Here is a 10,135-nt window from a genome sequence, read left to right on the forward strand (position 1 = left end):
TATATGTGCTTAATTCTTGGTTTGATATTTATAGGTTATTAATCCATGTTTGATGTGTTTAAATTAGAGGAGGAATAGACCCTATTTAATAGTAGATCTAGCATAATTGAGTGGAGTTGCATGCAATCCTAGAAATAGGACTTCATAAATCTACCGGATTAGAGTCAAATCTAATAGGGGAATCCATAAATCGAGTTAATGCGATAATAAGGGTTTTTATTAGAAAGAAATTCCAATTAATCAACCTAGAGTCAGTTGCTCTTATTCTTGAATAGAGATATTAACATAATTTAGGAATTTCTACGGATCAAGATACTAAGTGAAGAAATTGCATAATTTAGATTGATAATGACAAACAAAATCTAGGTGAATTCTTTCCTGGGTATTTTTCACTTCTTGGTTGTTTAATGAATGGCAATAAAAATAAATATAGAAAAGTGTATGATCAAATATATAGGAATTTTATGATTCTTTATTAGAGGATGCATATTTGACTTTTGGTCTAGTTTGCACAATCATGTATTGTATTTCTACAACTTCAAAAATTTATTGTGGAGATTCACTATCTTCATATTAACTCGTGTTAGGTATGGAACGTTTGGATTATAGAATCACTTATCATGCCCATCAGCAAGTTTGGAGACCGATTAGATTGAATAGATAAAGGACCAAGTATTTCAGCCAAAGAAATTTTATATATTTTTATAAAAAAAAATTCATGTGACGCTATCTTAATGGTTAAAGTAAACAAATGTTATTTTAAGTGTGTTAAAAATAGACTAAATTAAAACTATTAATAGAAGAATACTTTAAGTATCAAAATGGGGCGAAAAAGAAATTTAAGTACTAAACTAGGAAACGAGTATACTTTAGAGGTCAAATTGTGAATTAAATTTATTTTTTTGTTCAAAAAATATGGTATTTGTGAATGTAATCAAAACAAGAAGATGACCAATGAGTACTATAAAGAGGATAAGAACAAAGAAAAAAGAAAAATAAGAACTAAACAACAAAATAGAGAGCAAGAATACGTTATCTCAATATCCTACAAATCATGTTTAAGTAGTACCTAGGCTCACCTATCATAGATAAAAGAACTTCTAAGCCCAATGCCAAACCTTATAATAAACTTTAACCCCTTCCCCCTTGTGCGTTGACAACATACTATTGGAATTGATTTCTTTTCTATAAATTAGTAAGATTAATAAAAAAATTAAAAATTTCATCATACGCATATGCTCAGAGAAAACACATATTTTAAATATTGATTTGTATTTAAAAATAACATAAAATAAATAATAAAATTTATGATTTGAAACTAATTAATAATAATACATGAAATATGTACGATATTAAAATAACATAAAATAGATTAAAATGTAAGTAAAATGAAATTTAAACATACGGATACATGATATAAAGATTAGTAAATGAATACAATTATTTATCATTGTAGTGTTATCAATCCTAAGTTGATGTCGAGCTAGTTTGTGACACCATCTTTCTCACACCCCAAAAACGAGGTTAGTAGAACCCGGTAATTAAGTCTTGGGCTCGAGGTAGATATCAAAATTAGGGTCGTAGTAATTAATTAAAATAATAATTGGGTTAGTAAATATATATATTAGTAGGTATTAAATTGAAACAAATTTTAAATTAGAGGTCAAATGTGAAAATAAGGAGTTTTAATTGAAATGAGATTTCTTAGAAAAAGAGAGAGAATAGGAAGGGGCCTTAAGGGAAATAAACCGATTTTTGAAAATTTGTTGGCTATATAAGAACACCCACTATCCCTACCCTCCTTGTTTTCTACTCATTTGAAAATTTTCATTAGATCCAAATTAGGAGTTTTCTCTAAAAATCCTCTCAACCATCTTGATTTTCTAAGCATCCAAAAACATTTTTCTTCTCCAATTTCAAAAGAAACTCATCTTTTCTCTTTCATTTTTCTATCATTTCTTAACACGTTTTTTCTAAATCGATCCAAATCTGGTGGAATTCTTCAAATCAAAGGTAATTATCTGATTTCCTATATAACATAGATTATATGTGGTTTTAATTTGAGTTTTTATAGATCTAATTGATGGTCACTAAACTAACTATAATTGCGACAAAGGAAAGCACACTTATCAAACAATAGTATAGCTATGGTGAGTAGGGAATATCGTATCCACGAGGACTAAAAGTACTAGTAATTACCGTTTTTCTATTATTTAACCGATAAATTGAAGTGATTATTTTTAATCTAAATTTACTAATCTAATTTAACTACGAACGCAATAGAGAATGAAATAGGAAAATAATCGAAGATAATCAATGAGATAGACAATACCCAAGAAAGAATCCACCTAGACTTCACCTATTATTCTGAATCTGAATTAAATGATTTATTCACTTATGTCTTGATCCGTAGAAATCTCTAAATTATGTTAATATCTATTTTGAGAGTAAGAACAACTGACTCTAGGTTGATTAATTGAAATCTCTTTCTAATTAAAATTCCTATTGTCACATTAACTCGATCTATGGATTCTCCTATTATATTTGACTTTAATCCAGTAGGTTTATGTCGTCCTATTTCTAGGATTGCATGCAACTCAACTTAATTATGCTAGATCTACTATTAAACAGGGACTTTTGCTCCACTGATATAAGCACATTAAACATGAATTAATATCCTAAAAATATTAAAACATGAAATAAACATACATAATTGAGAACAAGAATCAAATATTTATCATGTAAATCAGAAATCAAATAATAAGATTCATCATAAGTTTCATCTTCCTTAGGTATCTAGGGAATTTAATTCATAATCTGAAATGAAAACATCTCGAAGTCAGAAAAACTATAAGACATAAAGGAATTCAAATAAACTTCAAAAGAAGTTAAAAGGAGATCTTCAATTTTGAAGGAGATCCACTTTTGAGTTGGCTCCGACGGTGTTCTTCGAGTAATTTCTTCAATCTTCTCTCAATGCTGCCTTAGGTCTTCTTCTAATTGGTATTTATAGACTTTAGAATGCTCAAAAAGCCTAAAAATTGGGTTTTTTTAGTGTATCTGGGAAGTAGGTTGTGAAATCGAGATGGGCTGACACATGGGCGTGTGGCCAACTCGTTTGGAAATGCCCAAGCCGTGTGGATATTGAAAACAGCTCTTTTTGTCTGATTTTGGCTTTTTTTTTCCCTCTTTTCACTCCCCTATGCTCACCTAAGTATAGAAACATGAATTTAAAGGATTAGGAGCATCAAATTCACTAATTTACATAATAAATCATCCAAAAACGCATCAAGAGTGGGTTTAAAAATATGTTACTTTTATGGCTTATCAAATATCCCCACACGTAAGCGTTTGCTTGTCCTCAAGCAAAATCCTCAACTCATAATTAAAATTAATCTTTTTCAACTTATAATTCTCATTAATAAAGTTTCAAAATAATTTACAAATAATCATACATTGATTATTCAACTAAAAGAGAACTAAAGATTCAAACAATCCAAGTCGAACATTTTTAAAGCATGAAAACATAGGTATTTTCCTTTATCTAAGTAATTACCTTTAATTCAAAATCGACAAGAATCGACACCCTCACTAGAGATTCACTCAAATCACTCGAAGTGTTTAAGGTTCAATAATAAGCACTCAAAGTCAAACAAGAAAAGTCATTACCATAGGCTTACATGAAAATTAAATCTCCACCACTATAAAATCATATGATACACAAATCAAAAGGTCTTTAAGAGGTTGTAATGGGGATTAGGTTAAGGCCGAAAAAATGGTTAAAATCGAGATCGAATTGATAAATTACCAAACTATAAAAATAAACAAATACTGAATTAAAAACAATTACATCAATCAAAAACTATTCAAGATTAGAAACCAGATTCTTCTCAAAATATGAATTTAACTGTTTAAACTTAATCAACATAGAACTAAATAATATCAATATTTTTTTCTCAATTTTCTTTTTCTTTTTTTTTCTTTTTTCAATTTTTAACAATTTTTTTAACAATAATAAATAATCCAGCAAATCAAACAAAAAAGCACAGTTAGGCAACTAATCAAATCAAATCTCGACAAAAAGGGAATCAATAAAACAGGAAAAATCCTTAACGAACAAAAAAAAAGTTATGGGTTAAAATTAATGAGTAAATTAAGAAACAGTGTTTAGGCTCAACAGGATTCACTATGGGTTAATTAAAAAAGGTAGGTTTTTTATGGGATAAGTGGGTTAAAACCTAAATGTCTTTACCATCTCAATATATCAAATCAAATGTGTGGTCTTGACATGTATAATCAACGCAAGTTCTAGAATAACAAATCAAATTGACACACTCATAACCAATAATAAAATAAGTAAGAAAAATGTATGCTTTAAAGGCTTAAAATCTCACAAAAAAATTATGGTTTTTGATGTCAAACTTGTAAATTTAAAATTTTAAGGTAACACCTCAATTCAGGGAACAACCTAAAAAGTAATTATTCTAAAAATAAACTTATCATGCTTGATTCTCTCATGTCTTAAAGTTTAAAACAAGAAATGCATAAATATCTATGAATTTAATCCAAAACACATCAATAAAAATCACAAATAGATAAAAATTCATTCTAATAGAAGTATGATAAAATTACTTAAACACAAGACATAATTCAGGGATTTTCTAACAATTATAAAAATAACCTCCCCACACTTAAGATGTACATTGCCCTCAATGTACAAAAATATATAATCACAGTATAAACAGGATATCATAAGAGAGGGAGAAAACTAAAACTACCCTGAATATTGGATAAAATCTCCAGAATAGTGAAAAGCGAAATTGTAGTCGAATCTAAATGTAACGCATGATTTCGAGCAAACTAATAAAAAAATAAACACAAATAATAGAGAAGATTAAGAGGTTATAACTCAATTAGAAACAACGATAAAAATATATTTCAAAAGATAAATAAAATAAAAAAAAAGAAAAAAAAAACAAAAAACTCAATGATACAAATAAACTTAAATGTAATTGTAATAATAATAATAATAATAAAATACTAAAAATAAAATAGAAATAGCAAAAAATTAAAATGAATTTAAAAATCTAAGTATAAGAATAATAAATAAATAAATAAATAAAATAAATTAGTAAAATAAAAATAAATAATATAACAAATAATAATAAATAAAATAGAATAAAAGGGGGTGGCTTGGTTGGGGAAAAAGAAAAAGACAAATTAAGAAAGGAATTCTAGGGTTTAGGCCACAAGGCCGTGTGACACGGCCGTGTGGAGTATTTTTAGCCCGTGTGCAATTAAAAATTAACCCAGTTTTCACACAACCATGGACACGGTCGTGTGTCTAGGCATGTGTGATCTCCTTTGCTTCTCCCACGCCCGTGTGGCCTGGCCTTGTCTCTCACACGGCCGTGTGCCTTGCCCGTTTAACTCTCTGACTTAATTTAAAATTGAAAATTTTAGTTCTAGGTTTCACACGGCCTAGGACATGCCCGTGTGTCCAAGTCATTTGTGCCACATAGCCGTATGTGTTTTCCTTTGCTTTTCCCACGCCCATGTGAGATCCCACACACCCGTGTGGCCAGGTCGTGTGGGTCACAAGACCATGTTGCCAAGCCGTGTAACTCACTGTCGATTACCCCATTTCACACAGGCCTGCGACATGCCCATATGTCCAAGCCGTGTGTTCCCACACACCCGTGTGTCCGGGCCGTGTGGGTCAAGAACACACCTTTTTTTTTAAGATTTTAAATTAGCATGCAATGGAATTAAAAGTATTAGCAAAAGTTAAACATTCGGGTTTCCTCCCAAGAAATGTTTATTTAAAGTCTAAGCTCGACTTACCTCGTATTCGCATGGTCATGGTGGTTCGCAAAGTCGAAACTCCTTTTTCTTGTCATCAATTCTATTATCAAAATAAGGATTAAGTTGAGTACTATTTACCTTAAATGTGTCAAATTCAAAATGAGTTACCTCGACTATACCGAATGGGAAGATATTTAGTACCGTAAAGGGATTTGATCCATTTGCATCAAGCTTCGAAGTGGTAATTCAAGGATCTGTTTTATCTAGAAGTACCTTGTCTCTAACCTTAAATTGGTTCATTCTATCTACATACTCATCATTGTGTCGCTTTGGTTTTGCATCATGTATTCTCGATTTCTCCTTGACATGTGTCCGCCATTTGTCTAGTTCATCGATTTGTAGCATTCGTTCTTCATGAGTCGTTATATTTCTGTCACATAGACTAGAATGTGGCTCCATCACGTTTTTCTGAAGGGTTTTTTGCAAAGAAATTTGAGTCACAATGTTACTCATATTAACAGAACTTGTATAATCATCTCGATCACTAAATGTCTTAACAGAATCACTAACTTGAAGTGTGATTGTGTCATCACCTACACGAATTATTAATTCACCTGTACCAACATCAATTATAGTTCTGGCAGTTGCTAAAAAGGGAATCAGAGGTACATCACTATCCTCATCCATGTTTAAAACAACAAAATCAATTGGAAATATGAATTTATCAATTTTGACAAGAACATCTTCAATAATCCCCTAGAAAATCTAATTGTTCTATCTTCTAATTGAATACTCATCCTAGTTTGTTTGAGTTTCCCAAGACCTAATTGCTTAAACATTTTATAGGGCAAGACATTAATACTAGTCCCTGAATCAGCCAAAACATTATTAATATTCAAACTACCAATTAAACAAGGAATAGTAAAACTCCCTGGATCTTTCAATTTGCTGGGTAGCTTATTTTGTAAAATGGCTAAACAAACTGCATTTAGCTCCACATGCGACGAATCATCTAACTTCCGTTTGTTTTCCAAAAGCTCCTTTAAAAATTTAATAGAATTGGGCATCTGCGAAAGAGCTTCAATAAATGGTAAGTTAATATATAATTTTTTTAGAAGTTTAAGAAATTTACCAAATTGTTCATTTGTGTGGTCTTTCTTCGTCGCATTTGGTTATGGCACACGCGGTTTATATTCCTTACTGGCCAGTTTTTGTTCATTCTGGCTTACCTCGACCTTTCCGTTACTGACCACAATTTCTTGCCTTGGTTCTGGTTCAAATTCAACTAACCCTACTTCATCTTACACAGTAATTGCATGAAGTTGCTCTCTTGGGTTAGTTTCGGTATTGCTAGGCAAACTACCTTGTAGTCTTTTTGAAATAAATTTAGCAAGTTAACCAATTTCATTCTCAAATCCTTGAATTGACGCTTATTGATTTTTAAGTGTTGCATCCGTGCTTTGAACGCGGGTTTTTGACACTGAGAGAAACTTCGTCAACATCTCCTCAAGATTCGGCTTCTTCTCTTACTGGCAAGGTTGTTGTTGGAAGCTTGGAGGGGGTTGTGCCCTTTGATTTCCTTGACCACCCCAAGAGAAATTAGGATGGTTCCTCCAACCTGCATTATATGTGTTATTGTAAGGATTATTTTTAGGCCTAGAATTATTACCCATATAGTTGATTTGTTCATTCTCAATGTCAGGAACGTAAGGTGAATATTCTGGATTGTTCATTCCTCCTCCATTCATATCGTACTGCATCACCGGATGTACCTGTGTAGAACTATATAAACTATCAATTTTTTATTTAATTATTCTACTTGATTCGATAACATGGTGACCATATCTAGATTGAAAACATCGGCTGCTATATTTGGCTTCGTCCTCATGACTTACCATTTATAATTATTCAGGGCCATCTCCTCTATAAACTCATAAGCCGCTTCAGGTGTTTTATTGTTCAAAGTACCACCAGTTGCTGCATCGATCAACTGCCTAGTTGAGGGGTTCAAATCGTTATAGAAGGTTTGAACCTGTAGCCATAGAGGTAACCCAAGGTGAGGGCATCGTCTCAATAAGTACTTATACCTCTCTCATGCATCATATAAGGTTTCTAAGTCAATCTGAATGAAGAAAGAGATATCATTCGTCAACTTGGCTGTCTTAGCCGGTGGGAATTACTTTAGTAGGAATTTCTCGGTCATTTGATCCCATGTAGTGATAGAACCTCGTGGTAAAGAGTTTAGCCACTATTTAGCTTTGTTCCTTAATAAGAAAAAAACAACTGTAGGCGAATGGCGTCGTCAGAAATGCCATTTATCTTGAAAGTGTCACATACTTCCAGAAAATTAGCCAAATGAGTATTTGGATATTCGTCTTGCAAACCATCGAACTGAACAAATTGTTGTACCATCTGAATTGTGTTCAACTTTAGTTTGAAATAATTTGCAGCAATAATGGGTCTCACAATACTCGATTTAGCCCCAGTTAGAGTGAACTTGGCATAATTGTACATAGTACGAGGAATAGGATCTGGATTTTTAGTAACTACAGGAGGTAGCTGATTATTCTGATTATCACCTATCTCCTCAGTAATAATAATGTCTTCTTGTTCGTCTACTAAACTCTGACGACTCTACCTTGCTTCTCTACGATTTCTATAAGCTATACTTTCAATTTCGCTGTCAAATAGTAATGGTTCCGATGAGTTTCTTCTAGTCACAAACTAAAAGAACCTTCCAGAAGAAAATAAAAGAAAAATTAGAAACCAAAAATTAAACTAAAAATAATAAATAATAAAAAATGGCTAAATTAATAAAAGTTGAGTGTTCCTAATATTTTAATCCCAGACAACGGCGCCAAAAACTTAATGGTCACTAAACTAACTATAATTACGACAAATACAAGCGCACATATCGAACAATAATATAGCTATGGTGAGTAGGGAATATCGTATCCACGAGGACTAAAAGTACTAGTAATGTAATAGCCCAAAATTGGGTCTAATTGGAACAAAGGTTTCAGGACCACAAAATTCGAGATAGAAATAATTATTTTATGATTATTTTAAGGTGTATGATATAATTTCATGATTGTGTGAAAATTTCGTGAAGAAATTCTATGCATAAAGCGCTCAATTTGAAGTTAGGGACTAAATTGAATAAGTTGCAAAACTTGCATTCTAGAAGTTTCTAGTATGAAATTGCTTTGAAATATTAATTAGGAGGTATTAAATATAAATTTGACCAATTTCTAAGTGATGGACAAAAATTGGACATAGATGGAATTTTTGAAAGTTTAGTACGGAAGGGCATTTTGGTCATTTGGTAATTAAAAGAAATAAAAGGGAAAATAAAGCCAAAATTGACTCATCTTTTTCATAGAGGCCGAAATTAGCATGGGGGAAGCCATGCCTAGGGTTTTAAAGCTTTCCAAGCTCAATAGTAAGTCCATTCTAACCCCGTTTTTCAAGTTCTTTACGTTTTTAGAATCCCGGTAATTTAATTAATCTTATTCTAGCAAAAATTTAAGCTAGGGTTCATATTTGGAAAAATACCCATAGGTGAAATGTGTTTATTTTTCTGTTTTATGATAGAATATGAGGTTTTAAATTATGTCAGACAACTTGTGCTACTCGATTTTGAGTGAAAACGAGTAAAAGGGCTTAATCGGTAAAAATACCTAAAAGTCATAAGTATATGTTAGAGTGAGAATTTAATGTTTCCATAGAAGGGAAAAGTGATCAGCATGTCATAAAACATAAGAATAAGGGATGAAGTTTAATTTCCGAGCCTAGTGGCAAAAGTGTAAATATGCAAAAGTTTAAGGGCAAAATTGTAATTTTTCCAAAGTTTGAGTTAAGGACTGTTTTGAATAGTACATTAATTAAATAAGTAAAATAGGATGTTTTAGATCCCGGAAAACGAGATTTGAACCTAGAATGAAAGAAAAATCGAAAATTGGGAAAGTTGGTAAAACAGCTGTTTTAGTATCGAGGTAAGTTCATATGTATAATAAGCATTAATTTATGCATGTTTCAATGTAAAATTGATATATTTATTATGATTTCTGAGGTGTTGAAAGTATGTAAGTTGGTATGATAATAATGCAACGAAAATGTTGTAATTTATATTTGAAAGTTAAATTTAGTGAATTAATTGAATTATATTAAATTAAATGATTATGGTGCCAAGTTTATGAATTGATTTAAAATATGTCTATGGTACATGAACTGCATTGAATTATCATACATAAATGTGATTTCTATGATAATGGATATTATGGGAAATTGTAAGTTCATATGATTTTTAATAAGGCAATGTGTAATTTAA

At 31.2% G+C, this 10,135-nt stretch overlaps 1 non-coding gene across 1 annotated transcript; it reads left to right on the top strand.

The window, feature by feature from the left end:
- The first annotated feature begins 7,853 nt into the window (after positions 1–7,853).
- LOC128280169 (small nucleolar RNA R71) lies at positions 7,854–7,960 on the top strand. The gene has a single exon (XR_008270349.1). It is a non-coding gene; the product is annotated as a small nucleolar RNA R71 (small nucleolar RNA).
- The last annotated feature ends 2,175 nt before the right edge of the window (positions 7,961–10,135 follow it).

This window comes from Gossypium arboreum, chromosome 8 (assembly GCF_025698485.1).
Source record: "Gossypium arboreum isolate Shixiya-1 chromosome 8, ASM2569848v2, whole genome shotgun sequence".
NCBI classification, from domain to species: domain Eukaryota; kingdom Viridiplantae; phylum Streptophyta; class Magnoliopsida; order Malvales; family Malvaceae; genus Gossypium; species Gossypium arboreum.